The sequence below is a fragment of the Engystomops pustulosus genome, chromosome 9 (assembly GCF_040894005.1).
Source record: "Engystomops pustulosus chromosome 9, aEngPut4.maternal, whole genome shotgun sequence".
NCBI classification, from domain to species: domain Eukaryota; kingdom Metazoa; phylum Chordata; class Amphibia; order Anura; family Leptodactylidae; genus Engystomops; species Engystomops pustulosus.
Window position 1 is genome coordinate 65,326,730 of NC_092419.1, and position 13,394 is coordinate 65,340,123.

The 13,394-nt window shown below is 45.1% G+C and overlaps 40 pseudogenes; all 40 read left to right on the forward strand.

Annotated features, from left to right (window-relative positions):
* Positions 1 to 35: 35 nt before the first annotated feature.
* On the forward strand, positions 36 to 154 carry LOC140098596 (5S ribosomal RNA; annotated as a pseudogene).
* Positions 155 to 224: 70 nt separating this feature from the next.
* LOC140082025 (5S ribosomal RNA) lies at positions 225 to 343 on the forward strand (annotated as a pseudogene).
* Positions 344 to 749: 406 nt separating this feature from the next.
* On the forward strand, positions 750 to 868 carry LOC140087820 (5S ribosomal RNA; annotated as a pseudogene).
* Positions 869 to 938: 70 nt separating this feature from the next.
* Positions 939 to 1,057, forward strand: LOC140096112 (5S ribosomal RNA; annotated as a pseudogene).
* A 70-nt stretch (positions 1,058 to 1,127) lies between these two features.
* Positions 1,128 to 1,246, forward strand: LOC140084178 (5S ribosomal RNA; annotated as a pseudogene).
* A 70-nt stretch (positions 1,247 to 1,316) lies between these two features.
* Positions 1,317 to 1,435, forward strand: LOC140078453 (5S ribosomal RNA; annotated as a pseudogene).
* Positions 1,436 to 1,505: 70 nt separating this feature from the next.
* LOC140088253 (5S ribosomal RNA) lies at positions 1,506 to 1,624 on the forward strand (annotated as a pseudogene).
* Positions 1,625 to 2,072: 448 nt separating this feature from the next.
* On the forward strand, positions 2,073 to 2,191 carry LOC140086771 (5S ribosomal RNA; annotated as a pseudogene).
* A 70-nt stretch (positions 2,192 to 2,261) lies between these two features.
* On the forward strand, positions 2,262 to 2,380 carry LOC140082206 (5S ribosomal RNA; annotated as a pseudogene).
* Positions 2,381 to 2,831: 451 nt separating this feature from the next.
* On the forward strand, positions 2,832 to 2,950 carry LOC140091386 (5S ribosomal RNA; annotated as a pseudogene).
* A 70-nt stretch (positions 2,951 to 3,020) lies between these two features.
* On the forward strand, positions 3,021 to 3,139 carry LOC140083792 (5S ribosomal RNA; annotated as a pseudogene).
* Positions 3,140 to 3,209: 70 nt separating this feature from the next.
* LOC140086532 (5S ribosomal RNA) lies at positions 3,210 to 3,328 on the forward strand (annotated as a pseudogene).
* A 70-nt stretch (positions 3,329 to 3,398) lies between these two features.
* Positions 3,399 to 3,517, forward strand: LOC140087386 (5S ribosomal RNA; annotated as a pseudogene).
* A 70-nt stretch (positions 3,518 to 3,587) lies between these two features.
* On the forward strand, positions 3,588 to 3,706 carry LOC140098608 (5S ribosomal RNA; annotated as a pseudogene).
* A 70-nt stretch (positions 3,707 to 3,776) lies between these two features.
* Positions 3,777 to 3,895, forward strand: LOC140088254 (5S ribosomal RNA; annotated as a pseudogene).
* A 259-nt stretch (positions 3,896 to 4,154) lies between these two features.
* Positions 4,155 to 4,273, forward strand: LOC140096698 (5S ribosomal RNA; annotated as a pseudogene).
* A 452-nt stretch (positions 4,274 to 4,725) lies between these two features.
* LOC140086772 (5S ribosomal RNA) lies at positions 4,726 to 4,844 on the forward strand (annotated as a pseudogene).
* A 70-nt stretch (positions 4,845 to 4,914) lies between these two features.
* Positions 4,915 to 5,033, forward strand: LOC140092079 (5S ribosomal RNA; annotated as a pseudogene).
* Positions 5,034 to 5,481: 448 nt separating this feature from the next.
* On the forward strand, positions 5,482 to 5,600 carry LOC140088358 (5S ribosomal RNA; annotated as a pseudogene).
* A 70-nt stretch (positions 5,601 to 5,670) lies between these two features.
* LOC140083631 (5S ribosomal RNA) lies at positions 5,671 to 5,789 on the forward strand (annotated as a pseudogene).
* Positions 5,790 to 5,859: 70 nt separating this feature from the next.
* On the forward strand, positions 5,860 to 5,978 carry LOC140096113 (5S ribosomal RNA; annotated as a pseudogene).
* A 70-nt stretch (positions 5,979 to 6,048) lies between these two features.
* Positions 6,049 to 6,167, forward strand: LOC140084191 (5S ribosomal RNA; annotated as a pseudogene).
* Positions 6,168 to 6,796: 629 nt separating this feature from the next.
* Positions 6,797 to 6,915, forward strand: LOC140090853 (5S ribosomal RNA; annotated as a pseudogene).
* A 70-nt stretch (positions 6,916 to 6,985) lies between these two features.
* LOC140084203 (5S ribosomal RNA) lies at positions 6,986 to 7,104 on the forward strand (annotated as a pseudogene).
* A 70-nt stretch (positions 7,105 to 7,174) lies between these two features.
* On the forward strand, positions 7,175 to 7,293 carry LOC140098621 (5S ribosomal RNA; annotated as a pseudogene).
* Positions 7,294 to 7,363: 70 nt separating this feature from the next.
* Positions 7,364 to 7,482, forward strand: LOC140088255 (5S ribosomal RNA; annotated as a pseudogene).
* Positions 7,483 to 8,454: 972 nt separating this feature from the next.
* On the forward strand, positions 8,455 to 8,573 carry LOC140088595 (5S ribosomal RNA; annotated as a pseudogene).
* A 70-nt stretch (positions 8,574 to 8,643) lies between these two features.
* On the forward strand, positions 8,644 to 8,762 carry LOC140094290 (5S ribosomal RNA; annotated as a pseudogene).
* Positions 8,763 to 8,832: 70 nt separating this feature from the next.
* Positions 8,833 to 8,951, forward strand: LOC140079571 (5S ribosomal RNA; annotated as a pseudogene).
* Positions 8,952 to 9,399: 448 nt separating this feature from the next.
* Positions 9,400 to 9,518, forward strand: LOC140086409 (5S ribosomal RNA; annotated as a pseudogene).
* A 70-nt stretch (positions 9,519 to 9,588) lies between these two features.
* LOC140098633 (5S ribosomal RNA) lies at positions 9,589 to 9,707 on the forward strand (annotated as a pseudogene).
* Positions 9,708 to 10,301: 594 nt separating this feature from the next.
* LOC140087728 (5S ribosomal RNA) lies at positions 10,302 to 10,420 on the forward strand (annotated as a pseudogene).
* A 70-nt stretch (positions 10,421 to 10,490) lies between these two features.
* LOC140091314 (5S ribosomal RNA) lies at positions 10,491 to 10,609 on the forward strand (annotated as a pseudogene).
* A 595-nt stretch (positions 10,610 to 11,204) lies between these two features.
* LOC140086247 (5S ribosomal RNA) lies at positions 11,205 to 11,323 on the forward strand (annotated as a pseudogene).
* A 70-nt stretch (positions 11,324 to 11,393) lies between these two features.
* Positions 11,394 to 11,512, forward strand: LOC140078582 (5S ribosomal RNA; annotated as a pseudogene).
* A 70-nt stretch (positions 11,513 to 11,582) lies between these two features.
* On the forward strand, positions 11,583 to 11,701 carry LOC140079572 (5S ribosomal RNA; annotated as a pseudogene).
* Positions 11,702 to 12,149: 448 nt separating this feature from the next.
* Positions 12,150 to 12,268, forward strand: LOC140078422 (5S ribosomal RNA; annotated as a pseudogene).
* A 70-nt stretch (positions 12,269 to 12,338) lies between these two features.
* LOC140097777 (5S ribosomal RNA) lies at positions 12,339 to 12,457 on the forward strand (annotated as a pseudogene).
* A 595-nt stretch (positions 12,458 to 13,052) lies between these two features.
* On the forward strand, positions 13,053 to 13,171 carry LOC140088596 (5S ribosomal RNA; annotated as a pseudogene).
* A 70-nt stretch (positions 13,172 to 13,241) lies between these two features.
* LOC140084214 (5S ribosomal RNA) lies at positions 13,242 to 13,360 on the forward strand (annotated as a pseudogene).
* The last annotated feature ends 34 nt before the right edge of the window (positions 13,361 to 13,394 follow it).

Here is a 13,394-nt window from a genome sequence, read left to right on the forward strand (position 1 = left end):
AGATAGTGAAAGAAAGTAGAAATTAGGCAGCTGCTGTCAACGGCCATTCTAAGCTGAATGTGCCTGCTCTCGTCAGATCGCAGCAGCAATGCAGCTTAAGGCTTGGCAAGTACCAGCATGGGAGACTGGCTGGGAATCCCAAGTTCCGTTGACCCTTTTGAACCTGAAAATTGTTAGTTTCTCTGTCAAAGATCTTAAAAGAAGGTTCAAATTGAACAGCTGCTGTCAACAGCCATTCTAAGCTGAATGTTCCTGCTCTCGTCAGATCGCAGCAGCAATGCAGCTTAAGGCTTGGCAAGTACCAGCATGGGAGACTGGCTGGGAATCCCAAGTTCTGTTGACCTTTTTTTAACCTGAAAATTGTGTTAGTTTCTCTATGAGATAGTAAAAGAAGGTTCAAATTGAACAGCTGCTGTCAACGCCCATTCTAAGCTAAGGCTTGGCAAGTACCAGCATGGGAGACTGGCTGGGAATCCCAAGTTCCATTGACCTTTTTGAACCTGAAAATTGAGTTAGTTTCTCTATGAGATAGTAAAAGAAGGTTCAAATTGAACAGCTGCTGTCAACGGCCATTCTAAGCTGAATGTGCATGCTCTTGTCAGATCGCAGCAGCGTTGCAGCTTGAGGCTTGGCAAGTACCAGCATGGGAGACTGGCTGGGAATCCCAAGTTCCATTGACCTTTTTGAACCTGAAAATGTGTTAGTTTCTTTATGAGATAGTAAAAGAAGGTTCAAATTGAGCAGCTGCTGTCAATGGCCATTCTAAGCTGAATGTGCCTGCTCTCGTCGGATCGCAGCAGCGATGCAGCTTAAGGCTTGGCAAGTACCAGCATGGGAGACTGGCTGGGAATCCCAAGTTCTGTTGACCTTTTTGAACCTGAAAATTGTGTTAGTTTCTCTATGAGATAGTAAAAGAAGGTTCAAATTGAACAGCTGCTGTCAACGGCCATTCTAAGCTGAATGTGCCTGCTCTCGTCAGATCGCAGCAGCAATGCAGCTTAAGGCTTGGCAAGTACCAGCATGGGACACTGGCTGGGAATCCCACGTTCTGTTGACCTTTTTGAACCTGAAAATTGTGTTAGTTTCTCTATGAGATAGTAAAAGAAGGTTCAAATTGAACAGCTGCTGTCAACGGCCATTCTAAGCTGAATGTGCCTGCTCTCGTCAGATCGCAGCAGCAATGCAGCTTAAGGCTTGGAAAGTACCAGCATGGGAGACTGGCTGGGAATCCCAAGTTCCGTTGACCTTTTTGAACCTGAAAATTGTGTTCGTTTCTCTATGAGATAGTAAAAGAAGGTTCAAATTGAACAGCTGCTGTCAACGGCCATTCTGAGCTGAATGTGCCTGCTCTCGTCAGATCGCAGCAGCAATGCAGCTTAAGGCTTGGCAAGTACCAGCATGGGAGACTGGCTGGGAATCCCAAGTTCCGTTGACCTTTTTGAACCTGAAAATTGTTAGTTTCTCTGTCAAAGATGGTAAAAGAAGGTTCAAATTGAACAGCTGCTGTCAACGGCCATTCTAAGCTGAATGTGCCTGCTCTCGTCAGATCGCAGCAGCAATGCAGCTTAAGGCTTGGCAAGTACCAGCATGGGAGACTGGCTGCGAATCCCAAGTTCCGTTGACCTTTTTGAACCTGAAAATTGTGTTAGTTTCTCTATGAGATTGTAAAAGAAGGTTCAAATTGAACAGCTGCTGTCAACGGCCATTCTAAGCTGAATGTGCGTGCTCTTGTCAAATCGCAGCAGCGATGCAGCTTAAGGCTTAGCAAGTACCAGCATGGGAAACTGGCTGGGAATCCCAAGTTCTGTTGACAATTTTGAACCTGAAAATTGTGTTAGTTTCTCTATGAGATAGTAAAAGAAGGTTCAAATTGAACAGCTGCTGTCAATGGCCATTCTAAGCTGAATGTGCCTGCTCTCGTCAGATCGCAGCAGCAATGCAGCTTAAGGCTTGGCAAGTACCAGCATGGGAGACTGGCTGGGAATCCTAAGTTCTCTTGACCTTTTTGAACCTGAAAATTGTGTTAGTTTCTCTATGAGATAGTAAAAGAAGGTTCAAATTGAACAGCTGCTGTCAACGGCCATTCTAAGCTGAATGTGCCTGCTCTCGTCAGATCGCAGCAGCAATGCAGCTTAAGGCTTGGCAAGTACCAGCATGGGAGACTGGCTGGGAATCCTAAGTTCTGTTGACCTTTTTGAACCTGAAAATTGTGTTAGTTTCTCTATGAGGTAGTAAAATAAGGTTCAAATTGAACAGTTGCTGTCAACGGCCATTCTAAGCTGAATGTGCCTGCTCTCGTTAGATCGCAGCAGCAATGCAGCTTAAGGCTTGGCAAGTACCAGCATGGGAGACTAGCTGGGAATCCCAAGTTCTGTTGACCTTTTTGAACCTGAAAAATGTGTTAGTTTCTCTATGAGATAGTAAAAGAAGGTTCAAATTGAACAGCTGCTGTCAACAGCCATTCTAAGCTGAATATGCCTGCTCTCGTCAGATCGCAGCAGCAATGCAGCTTAAGGCTTTGCAAGTACCAGCATGGGAGACTGGCTGGGAATCCCAAGTTCTGTTGACATTTTTGAACCTGAAAATTGTGTTAGTTTCTCTATGAGATAGTAAAAGAAGGTTCAAATTGAACAGCTGCTCTCAACGGCCATTCTACTAAGCTTAATGTGCCTGCTCTCGTCAGATCGCAGCAGCAATGCAGCTTAAGGCTTGGCAAGTACCAGCATGGGAGACTGGCTGGGAATCCTAAGTTCTGTTGACCTTTTTGAACCTGAAAATTGTGTTAGTTTCTCTATGAGATAGTAAAAGAAGGTTCAAATTGAACAGCTGCTGTCAACGGCCATTCTAAGCTGAATGTGCCTGCTCTCGTCAGATCGCAGCAGCAATGCAGCTTAAGCCTTGGAAAGTACCAGCATGGGAGACTGGCTGGGAATCCCAAGTTCTGTTGACCTTTTTGAACCTGAAAATTGTGTTAGTTTCTCTATGAGATAGTAAAAGAAGGTTCAAATTGAACAGCTGCTGTCAACGGCCATTCTAAGCTGAATGTGCCTGCTCTCGTCGGATCGCAGCAGCGATGCAGCTTAAGGCTTGGCAAGTACCAGCATGGGAGACTGCCTGGGAATCCCAAGTTCTGTTGACCTTTTTGAACCTGAAAATTGTGTTAGTTTCTCTATGAGATAGTAAAAGAAGGTTCAAATTGAACAGCTGCTGTCAACGGCCATTCTAAGCTGAATGTGCCTGCTCTCGTCAGATCGCAGCAGCAATGCAGCTTAAGGCTTGGCAAGTACCAGCATGGGACACTGGCTGGGAATCCCAAGTTCTGTTGACCTTTTTGAACCTGAAAATTGTGTTAGTTTCTCTATGAGATAGTAAAAGAAGGTTCAAATTGAACAGCTGCTGTCAACGGCCATTCTAAGCTGAATGTGCCTGCTCTCGTCAGATCCCAGAAGCAATGCAGCTTAGGGCTTGGAAAGTACCAGCATGGGAGACTGGCTGGGAATCCCAAGTTCCGTTGACCTTTTTGAACCTGAAAATTGTGTTAGTTTCTCTATGAGATAGTAAAAGAAGGTTCAAATTGAACAGCTGCTGTCAACGGCCATTCTAAGCTGAATGTGCCTGCTCTCGTCAGATCGCAGCAGCAATGCAGCTTAAGGCTTGGCAAGTACCAGCATGGGAGACTGGCTGGGAATCCCAAGTTCCGTTGACCTTTTTGAACCTGAAAATTGTTAGTTTCTCTGTCAAAGATGGTAAAAGAAGGTTCAAATTGAACAGCTGCTGTCAACGGCCATTCTAAGCTGAATGTGCCTGCTCTCGTCAGATCGCAGCAGCAATGCAGCTTAAGGCTTGGCAAGTACCAGCATGGGAGACTGGCTGCGAATCCCAAGTTCCGTTGACCTTTTTGAACCTGAAAATTGTGTTAGTTTCTCTATGAGATTGTAAAAGAAGGTTCAAATTGAACAGCTGCTGTCAACGGCCATTCTAAGCTGAATGTGCGTGCTCTTGTCAAATCGCAGCAGCGATGCAGCTTAAGGCTTAGCAAGTACCAGCATGGGAAACTGGCTGGGAATCCCAAGTTCTGTTGACATTTTTGAACCTGAAAATTGTGTTAGTTTCTCTATGAGATAGTAAAAGAAGGTTCAAATTGAACAGCTGCTGTCAATGGCCATTCTAAGCTGAATGTGCCTGTTCTCGACAGATCGCAGCAGCAATGCAGCTTAAGGCTTGGCAAGTACCAGCATGGGAGACTGCCTGGGAATCCTAAGTTCTGTTGACCTTTTTGAACCTGAAAATTGTGTTAGTTTCTCTATGAGGTAGTAAAATAAGGTTCAAATTGAACAGTTGCTGTCAACGGCCATTCTAAGCTGAATGTGCCTGCTCTCGTCAGATCGCAGCAGCAATGCAGCTTAAGGCTTGGCAAGTACCAGCATGGGAGACTAGCTGGGAATCCCAAGTTCCGTTGACATTTTTTGAACCTGAAAATTGTGTTAGTTTCTCTATGAGATAGTAAAAGAAGGTTCAAATTGAACAACTGCTGTCAACGGCCATTCTACTAAGCTTAATGTGCCTGCTCTCGTCAGATCGCAGCAGCAATGCAGCTTAAGGCTTGGCAAGTACCAGCATGGGAGACTGGCTGGGAATCCCAAGTTCCGTTGACCTTTTTGAACCTGAAAATTGTGTTAGTTTCTCTTTGAGATAGTAAAAGAAGGTTCAAATTGAACAGCTGCTGTCAACGGCCATTCTAAGCTGAATGTGCCTGCTCTCGTCAGATCGCAGCAGCAATGCAGCTTAAGGCTTGGCAAGTACCAGCATGGGAGACTGGCTGGGAATCCTAAGTTCTGTTGACCTTTTTGAACCTGAAAATTGTGTTAGTTTCTCTATGAGGTAGTAAATGAAGGTTCAAATTGAAGAGTTGCTGTCAACGGCCATTCTAAGCTGAATGTGCCTGCTCTCGTCAGATCGCAGCAGCAATGCAGCTTAATGCTTGGCAAGTACCAGCATGGGAGACTAGCTGGGAATCCCAAGTTCCGTTGACCTTTTTGAACCTGAAAATTGTGTTAGTTTCTCTATGAGATAGTAAAAGAAGGTTCAAATTGAACAGCTGCTGTCAACAGCCATTCTAAGCTGAATGTGCCTGCTCTGGTCAGATCGCAGCAGCAATGCAGCTTAAGGCTTTGCAAGTACCAGCATGGAAGACTGGCTGGGAATCCCAAGTTCTGTTGACATTTTTGAACCTGAAAATTGTGTTAGTTTCTCTATGAGATAGTAAAAGAAGGTTCAAATTGAACAGCGGCTGTCAACGGCCATTCTAAGCTGAATGTGCCTGCTCTCGTCAGATCGAAGCAGCAATGCAGCTTAAGGCTTGGCAAGTACCAGCATGGGAGACTGGCTGGGAATCCCACGTTCCTTTGACCTTTTTGAACCTGAAAATTGTTAGTTTCTCTGTCAAAGATGGTAAAAGAAGGTTCAAATTGAACAGCTGCTGTCAACGGCCATTCTAAGCTGAATGTGCCTGCTCTCGTCAGATCGCAGCAGCAATGCAGCTTAAGGTTTGGCAAGTACCAGCATGGGAGACTGGCTGGGAATCCCAAGTTCTGTTGACCTTTTTGAACCTGAAAATTGTGTTAGTTTCTCTATGAGATAGTAAAAGAAGGTTCAAATTGAACAGCTGCTGTCAACGGCCATTCTAAGCTGAATGTGCCTGCTCTCGTCGGATCGCAGCAGCGATGCAGCTTAAGGCTTGGCAAGTACCAGCATGGGAGACTGGCTGGGAATCCCAAGTTCTGTTGACCTTTTTGAACCTGAAAATTGTGTTAGTTTCTCTATGAGATAGTAAAAGAAGGTTCAAATTGAACAGCTGCTGTCAACGGCCATTCTAAGCTGAATGTGCCTGCTCTCGTCAGATCGCAGCAGCAATGCAGCTTAAGGCTTGGCAAGTACCAGCATGGGACACTGGCTGGGAATCCCACGTTCTGTTGACCTTTTTGAACCTGAAAATTGTGTTAGTTTCTCTATGAGATAGTAAAAGAAGGTTCAAATTGAACAGCTGCTGTCAACGGCCATTCTAAGCTGAATGTGCCTGCTCTCGTCAGATCGCAGCAGCAATGCAGCTTAAGGCTTGGAAAGTACCAGCATGGGAGACTGGCTGGGAATCCCAAGTTCCGTTGACCTTTTTGAACCTGAAAATTGTGTTAGTTTCTCTATGAGATAGTAAAAGAAGGTTCAAATTGAACAGCTGCTGTCAACGGCCATTCTAAGCTGAATGTGCCTGCTCTCGTCAGATCGCAGCAGCATAAGGCTTGGCAAGTACAAGCATGGGAGACTGGCAGGGAATCCCAAGTTCCGTTGACCTTTTTGAACCTGAAAATTGTGTTAGTTTCTCTATGAGATAGTAAAAGAAGGTTCAAATTGAACAGCTGCTGTCAACGGCCATTCTAAGCTCAATGTGCCTGCTCTCGTCAGATCGCAGCAGCAATGCAGCTTAAGGCTTGGCAAGTACCAGCATGGGAGACTGGCTGGCAATCCCAAATTCCGTTGACCTTTTTGAACCTGAAAATTGTGTTAGTTTCTCTATGAGATAGTAAAAGAAGGTTCAAATTGAACAGCTGCTGTCAACGGCCATTCTAAGCTCAATGTGCCTGCTCTCGTCAGATCGCAGCAGCAATGCAGCTTAAGGCTTGGCAAGTACCAGCATGGGAGACTGGCTGGCAATCCCAAATTCCGTTGACCTTTTTGAACCTGAAAATTGTGTTAGTTTCTCTATGAGATAGTAAAAGAAGGTTCAAATTGAACAGCTGCTGTCAACGGCCATTCTAAGCTGAATGTGCCTGCTCTCGTCAGATCGCAGCAGCAATGCAGCTTAAGGCTTGGCAAGTACCAGCATGGGAGACTGGCTGGGAATCCCACGTTCTGTTGACCTTTTTGAACCTGAAAATTGTGTTAGTTTCTCTATGAGATAGTAAAAGAAGGTTCAAATTGAACAGCTGCTGTCAACGGCCATTCTAAGCTGAATGTGCCTGCTCTCGTCAGATCGCAGCAGCAATGCAGCTTAAGGCTTGGAAAGTACCAGCATGGGAGACTGGCTGGGAATCCCAAGTTCCGTTGACCTTTTTGAACCTGAAAATTGTGTTAGTTTCTCTATGAGATAGTAAAAGAAGGTTCAAATTGAACAGCTGCTGTCAACGGCCATTCTAAGCTGAATGTGCCTGCTCTCGTCAGATCGCAGCAGCAATGCAGCTTAAGGCTTGGCAAGTACCAGCATGGGAGACTGGCTGGGAATCCCAAGTTCCGTTGACCTTTTTGAACCTGAAAATTGTTAGTTTCTCTGTCAAAGATGGTAAAAGAAGGTTCAAATTGAACAGCTGCTGTCAACGGCCATTCTAAGCTGAATGTGCCTGCTCTCGTCAGATCGCAGCAGCAATGCAGCTTAAGGCTTGGCAAGTACCAGCATGGGAGACTGGCTGCGAATCCCAAGTTCCGTTGACCTTTTTGAACCTGAAAATTGTGTTAGTTTCTCTATGAGATTGTAAAAGAAGGTTCAAATTGAACAGCTGCTGTCAACAGCCATTCTAAGCTGAATGTGCGTGCTCTTGTCAAATCGCAGCAGCGATGCAGCTTAAGGCTTAGCAAGTACCAGCATGGGAAACTGGCTGGGAATCCCAAGTTCTGTTGACATTTTTGAACCTGAAAATTGTGTTAGTTTCTCTATGAGATAGTAAAAGAAGGTTCAAATTGAACAGCTGCTGTCAATGGCCATTCTAAGCTGAATGTGCCTGCTCTCGTCAGATCGCAGCAGCAATGCAGCTTAAGGCTTGGCAAGTACCAGCATGGGAGACTGGCTGGGAATCCCAAGTTCTGTTGACATTTTTGAACCTGAAAATTGTGTTAGTTTCTCTATGAGATAGTAAAAGAAGGTTCAAATTGAACAGCTGCTGTCAACGCCCATTCTAAGCTAAGGCTTGGCAAGTACCAGCATGGGAGACTGGCTGGGAATCCCAAGTTCCATTGACCTTTTTGAACCTGAAAATTGAGTTAGTTTCTCTATGAGATAGTAAAAGAAGGTTCAAATTGAACAGCTGCTGTCAACGGCCATTCTAAGCTGAATGTGCATGCTCTTGTCAGATCGCAGCAGCGTTGCAGCTTAAGGCTTGGCAAGTACCAGCATGGGAGACTGGCTGGGAATCCCAAGTTCCGTTGACCTTTTTGAACCTGAAAATGTGTTAGTTTCTCTATGAGATAGTAAAAGAAGGTTCAAATTGAACAGCTGCTGTCAACGGCCATTCTAAGCTGAATGTGCATGCTCTTGTCAGATCGCAGCAGCGTTGCAGCTTAAGGCTTGGCAAGTACCAGCATGGGAGACTGGCTGGGAATCCCAAGTTCTGTTGACCTTTTTGAACCTGAAAATTGTGTTAGTTTCTCTATGAGATAGTAAAAGAAAGTAGAAATTAGGCAGCTGCTGTCAACGGCCATTCTAAGCTGAATGTGCCTGCTCTCGTCAGATCGCAGCAGCAATGCAGCTTAAGGCTTGGCAAGTACCAGCATGGGAGACTGGCTGGGAATCCCACGTTCCGTTGACCTTTTTGAACCTGAAAATTGTTAGTTTCTCTGTCAAAGATGGTAAAAGAAGGTTCAAATTGAACAGCTGCTGTCAACGGCCATATTAAGCTGAATGTGCCTGCTCTCGTCAGATCGCAGCAGCAATGCAGCTTAAGGTTTGGCAAGTACCAGCATGGGAGACTGGCTGGGAATCCTAAGTTCTGTTGACCTTTTTGAACCTGAAAATTGTGTTAGTTTCTCTATGAGATAGTAAAAGAAGGTTCAAATTGAACAGCTGCTGTCAACGGCCATTCTAAGCTGAATGTGCCTGCTCTCGTCAGATCGCAGCAGCAATGCAGCTTAAGGCTTGGCAAGTACCAGCATGGGAGACTGGCTGGGAATCCCAAGTTCTGTTGACCTTTTTGAACCTGAAAATTGTGTTAGTTTCTCTATGAGATAGTAAAAGAAGGTTCAAATTGAACAGCTGCTGTCAACGGCCCTTCTAAGCTGAATGAGTGTGCTCTTGTCAGATCGCAGCAGCGATGCAGCTTAAGGCTTGGCAAGTACCAGCATGGGAGACTGACTGGGAATCCCAAGTTCTGTTGACCTTTTTGAACCTGAAAATTGTGTTAGTTTCTCTATGAGATAGTAAAAGAAGGTTCAAATTGAACAGCTGCTGTCAATGGCCATTCTAAGCTGAATGTGCCTGCTCTCGTCAGATCGCAGCAGCAATGCAGCTTAAGGCTTGGCAAGTACCAGCATGGGAGACTGGCAGGGAATCCCAAGTTCCATTGACCTTTTTGAACCTGAAAATTGTGTTAGTTTCTCTATGAGATAGTAAAAGAAGGTTCAAATTGAACAGCTGCTGTCAACGGCCACTCTAAGCTGAATGTGCCTGCTCTCGTCAGATCGCAGCAGCAATGCAGCTTAAGGCTTGGCAAGTACCAGCATGGGAGACTGGCTGGGAATCCCAAGTTCTGTTGACCTTTTTGAACCTGAAAATTGTATTAGTTTCTCTATGAGATAGTAAAAGAAGGTTCAAATTGAACAGCTGCTGTCAACGGCCATTCTAAGCTGAATGTGCCTGCTCTCGTCAGATCGCAGCAGCAATGCAGCTTAAGGCTTGGCAAGTACCAGCATGGGAGACTGGCTGGGAATCCCAAGTTCCGTTGACCTTTTTGAACCTGAAAATTGTGTTAGTTTCTCTATGAGATAGTAAAAGAAGGTTCAAATTGAACAGCTGCTGTCAACGCCCATTCTAAGCTAAGGCTTGGCAAGTACCAGCATGGGAGACTGGCTGGGAATCCCAAGTTCCATTGACCTTTTTGAACCTGAAAATTGAGTTAGATTCTCTATGAGATAGTAAAAGAAGGTTCAAATTGAACAGCTGCTGTCAACGGCCATTCTAAGCTGAATGTGCCTGCTCTCATCAGATCGCAGCAGCAATGCAGCTTAAGGCTTGGCAAGTACCAGCATGGGAGACTGGCTGGGAATCCCAATTTCCGTTGACCTTTTTGAACCTGAAAATGTGTTAGTTTCTCTATGAGATAGTAAAAGAAGGTTCAAATTGAACAGCTGCTGTCAACGGCCATTCTAAGCTGAATGTGCATGCTCTTGTCAGATCGCAGCAGCGTTGCAGCTTAAGGCTTGGCAAGTACCAGCATGGGAGACTGCCTGGGAATCCCAAGTTCTGTTGACCTTTTTGAACCTGAAAATTGTGTTAGTTTCTCTATGAGATAGTAAAAGAAAGTAGAAATTAGGCAGCTGCTGTCAACGGCCATTCTAAGCTGAATGTGCCTGCTCTCGTCAGATCGCAGCAGCAATGCAGCTTAAGGCTTGGCAAGTACCAGCATGGGAGACTGGCTGGGAATCCCATGTTCTGTTGACCTTTTTGAACCTGAAAATTGTTAGTTTCTCTGTCAAAGATGGTAAAAGAAGGTTCAAATTGAACAGCTGCTGTCAACGGCCATTCTAAGCTGAATGTGCCTGCTCTCGTCAGATCGCAGCAGCAATACAGCTTAAGGTTTGGCAAGTACCAGCATGGGAGACTGGCTGGGAATCCCAAGTTCCGTTGACCTTTTTGAACCTTAAAATTGTGTTAGTTTCTCTATGAGATAGTAAAAGAAGGTTCAAATTGAACAGCTGCTGTCAACGCCCATTCTAAGCAAAGGCTTGGCAAGTACCAGCATGGGAGACTGGCTGGGAATCCCAAGTTCCATTGACCTTTTTGAACCTGAAAATTGAGTTAGTTTCTCTATGAGATAGTAAAAGAAGGTTCAAATTGAACAGCTGCTGTCAACGGCCATTCTAAGCTGAATGTGCATGCTCTTGTCAGATCGCAGCAGCGTTGCAGCTTAAGGCTTGGCAAGTACCAGCATGGGAGACTGCCTGGGAATCCCAAGTTCTGTTGACCTTTTTGAACCTGAAAATTGTGTTAGTTTCTCTATGAGATAGTAAAAGAAAGTAGAAATTAGGCAGCTGCTGTCAACGGCCATTCTAAGCTGAATGTGCCTGCTCTCGTCAGATCGCAGCAGCGTTGCAGCTTAAGGCTTGGCAAGTACCAGCATGGGAGACTGGCTGGGAATCCCACATTCCGTTGACCTTTTTGAACCTGAAAATTGTTAGTTTCTCTGTCAAATATGGTAAAAGAAGGTTCAAATTGAACAGCTGCTGTCAACGGCCATTCTAAGCTGAATGTGCCTGCTCTCGTCAGATCGCAGCAGCAATGCAGCTTAAGGTTTGGCAAGTACCAGCATGGGAGACTGGCTGGGAATCCCAAGTTCCGTTGACCTTTTTGAACCTGAAAATTGTGTTAGTTTCTCTATGAGATAGTAAAAGAAGGTTCAAACTGAACAGCTGCTGTCAACGGCCATTCTAAGCTGAATGTGCCTGCTCTCGTCAGATCGCAGCAGCAATGCAGCTTTAGGCTTGGCAAGTACCAGCATGGGAGACTGGCTGGGAATCCCAAGTTCTGTTGACCTTTTTGAACCTGAAAATTGTGTTAGTTTCTCTATGAGATAGTAAAAGAAGGTTCAAATTGAACAGCTGCTGTCAACGGCCATTCTAAGCTGAATGTGCCTGCTCTCGTCAGATCGCAGCAGCAATGCAGCTTAAGGCTTGGCAAGTACCAGCATGGGAGACTGGCTGGGAATCCCAAGTTCTGTTGACCTTTTTGAACCTGAAAATTGTGTTAGTTTCTCTATGAGATAGTAAAAGAAGGTTCAAATTGAACAACTGCTGTCAACGGCTATTCTAAGCTGAATGTGCCTGCTCTCGTCAGATCGCAGCAGCAATGCAGCTTAAGGCTTGGCAAGTACCAGCATGGGAGACTGGCTGGGAATCTCAAGTTCCGTTGACATTTTTGAACCTGAAAATTGTGTTAGTTTCTCTATGAGATAGTAAAAGAAGGTTCAAATTGAACAGCTGCTGTCAACGGCCATTCTAAGCTTAATGTGCATGCTCTTGTCAGATCGCAGCAGCGTTGCAGCTTAAGGCTTGGCAAATACCAGCATGGGAGACTGGCTGGGAATCCTAAGTTCTTTTGACCTTTTTGAACCTGAAAATTGTGTTAGTTTCTCTATGAGATAGTGAAAGAAAGTAGAAATTAGGCAGCTGCTGTCAACGGCCATTCTAAGCTGAATGTGCCTGCTCTCGTCAGATCGCAGTAGCAATGCAGCTTAAGGCTTGGCAAGTACCAGCATGGGAGACTGGCTGGGAATCCCAAGTTCCGTTGACCTTTTTGAACCTGAAAATTGTTAGTTTCTCTGTCAAAGATCTTAAAAGAAGGTTCAAATTGAACAGCTGCTGTCAACAGCCATTCTAAGCTGAATGTTCCTGCTCTCGTCAGATCGCAGCAGCAATGCAGCTTAAGTCTTGGCAAGTACCAGCATGGGAGACTGGCTGGGAATCCCAAGTTCCGTTGACCTTTTTTTAACCTGAAAATTGTGTTAGTTTCTCTATGAGATAGTAAAAGAAGGTTCAAATTGAACAGCTGCTGTCAACGCCCATTCTAAGCTAAGGCTTGGCAAGTACCAGCATGGGAGACTGGCTGGGAATCCCAAGTTCCATTGACCTTTTTGAACCTGAAAATTGAGTTAGTTTCTCTATGAGATAGTAAAAGAAGGTTCAAATTGAACAGCTGCTGTCAACGGCCATTCTAAGCTGAACGTGCATGCTCTTGTCAGATCGCAGCAGCGTTGCAGCTTAAGGCTTGGCAAGTACCAGCATGGGAGACTGGCTGGGAATCCCAAGTTCCATTGACCTTTTTGAACCTGAAAATGTGTTAGTTTCTTTATGAGATAGTAAAAGAAGGTTCAAATTGAACAGCTGCTGTCAACGGCCATTCTAAGCTGAATGTGCATGCTCTTGTCAGATCGCAGCAGCGTTGCAGCTTAAGGCTTGGCAAGTACCAGCATGGGAGACTGGCTGGGAATCCCAAGTTCTGTTGACCTTTTTGAACATGAAAATTGTGTTAGTTTCTCTATGAGATAGTAAAAGAAAGTAGAAATTAGGCAGCTGCTGTCAACGGCCATTCTAAGCTGAATGTGCCTGCTCTCGTCAGATCGCAGCAGCAATGCAGCTTAAGGCTTGGCAAGTACCAGCATGGGAGACTGGCTGGGAATCCCACGTTCCGTTGACCTTTTTGAACCTGAAAATTGTTAGTTTCTCTGTCAAAGATGGTAAAAGAAGGTTCAAATTGAACAGCTGCTGTCAACGGCCATTCTAAGCTGAATGTGCCTGCTCTCGTCAGATCGCAGCAGCAATGCAGCTTAAGGCTTGGAAAGTACCAGCATGGGAGACTGGCTGGGAATCCCAAGTTCCGTTGACCTTTTTGAACCTGAAAATTGTGTTAGTTTCTCTAT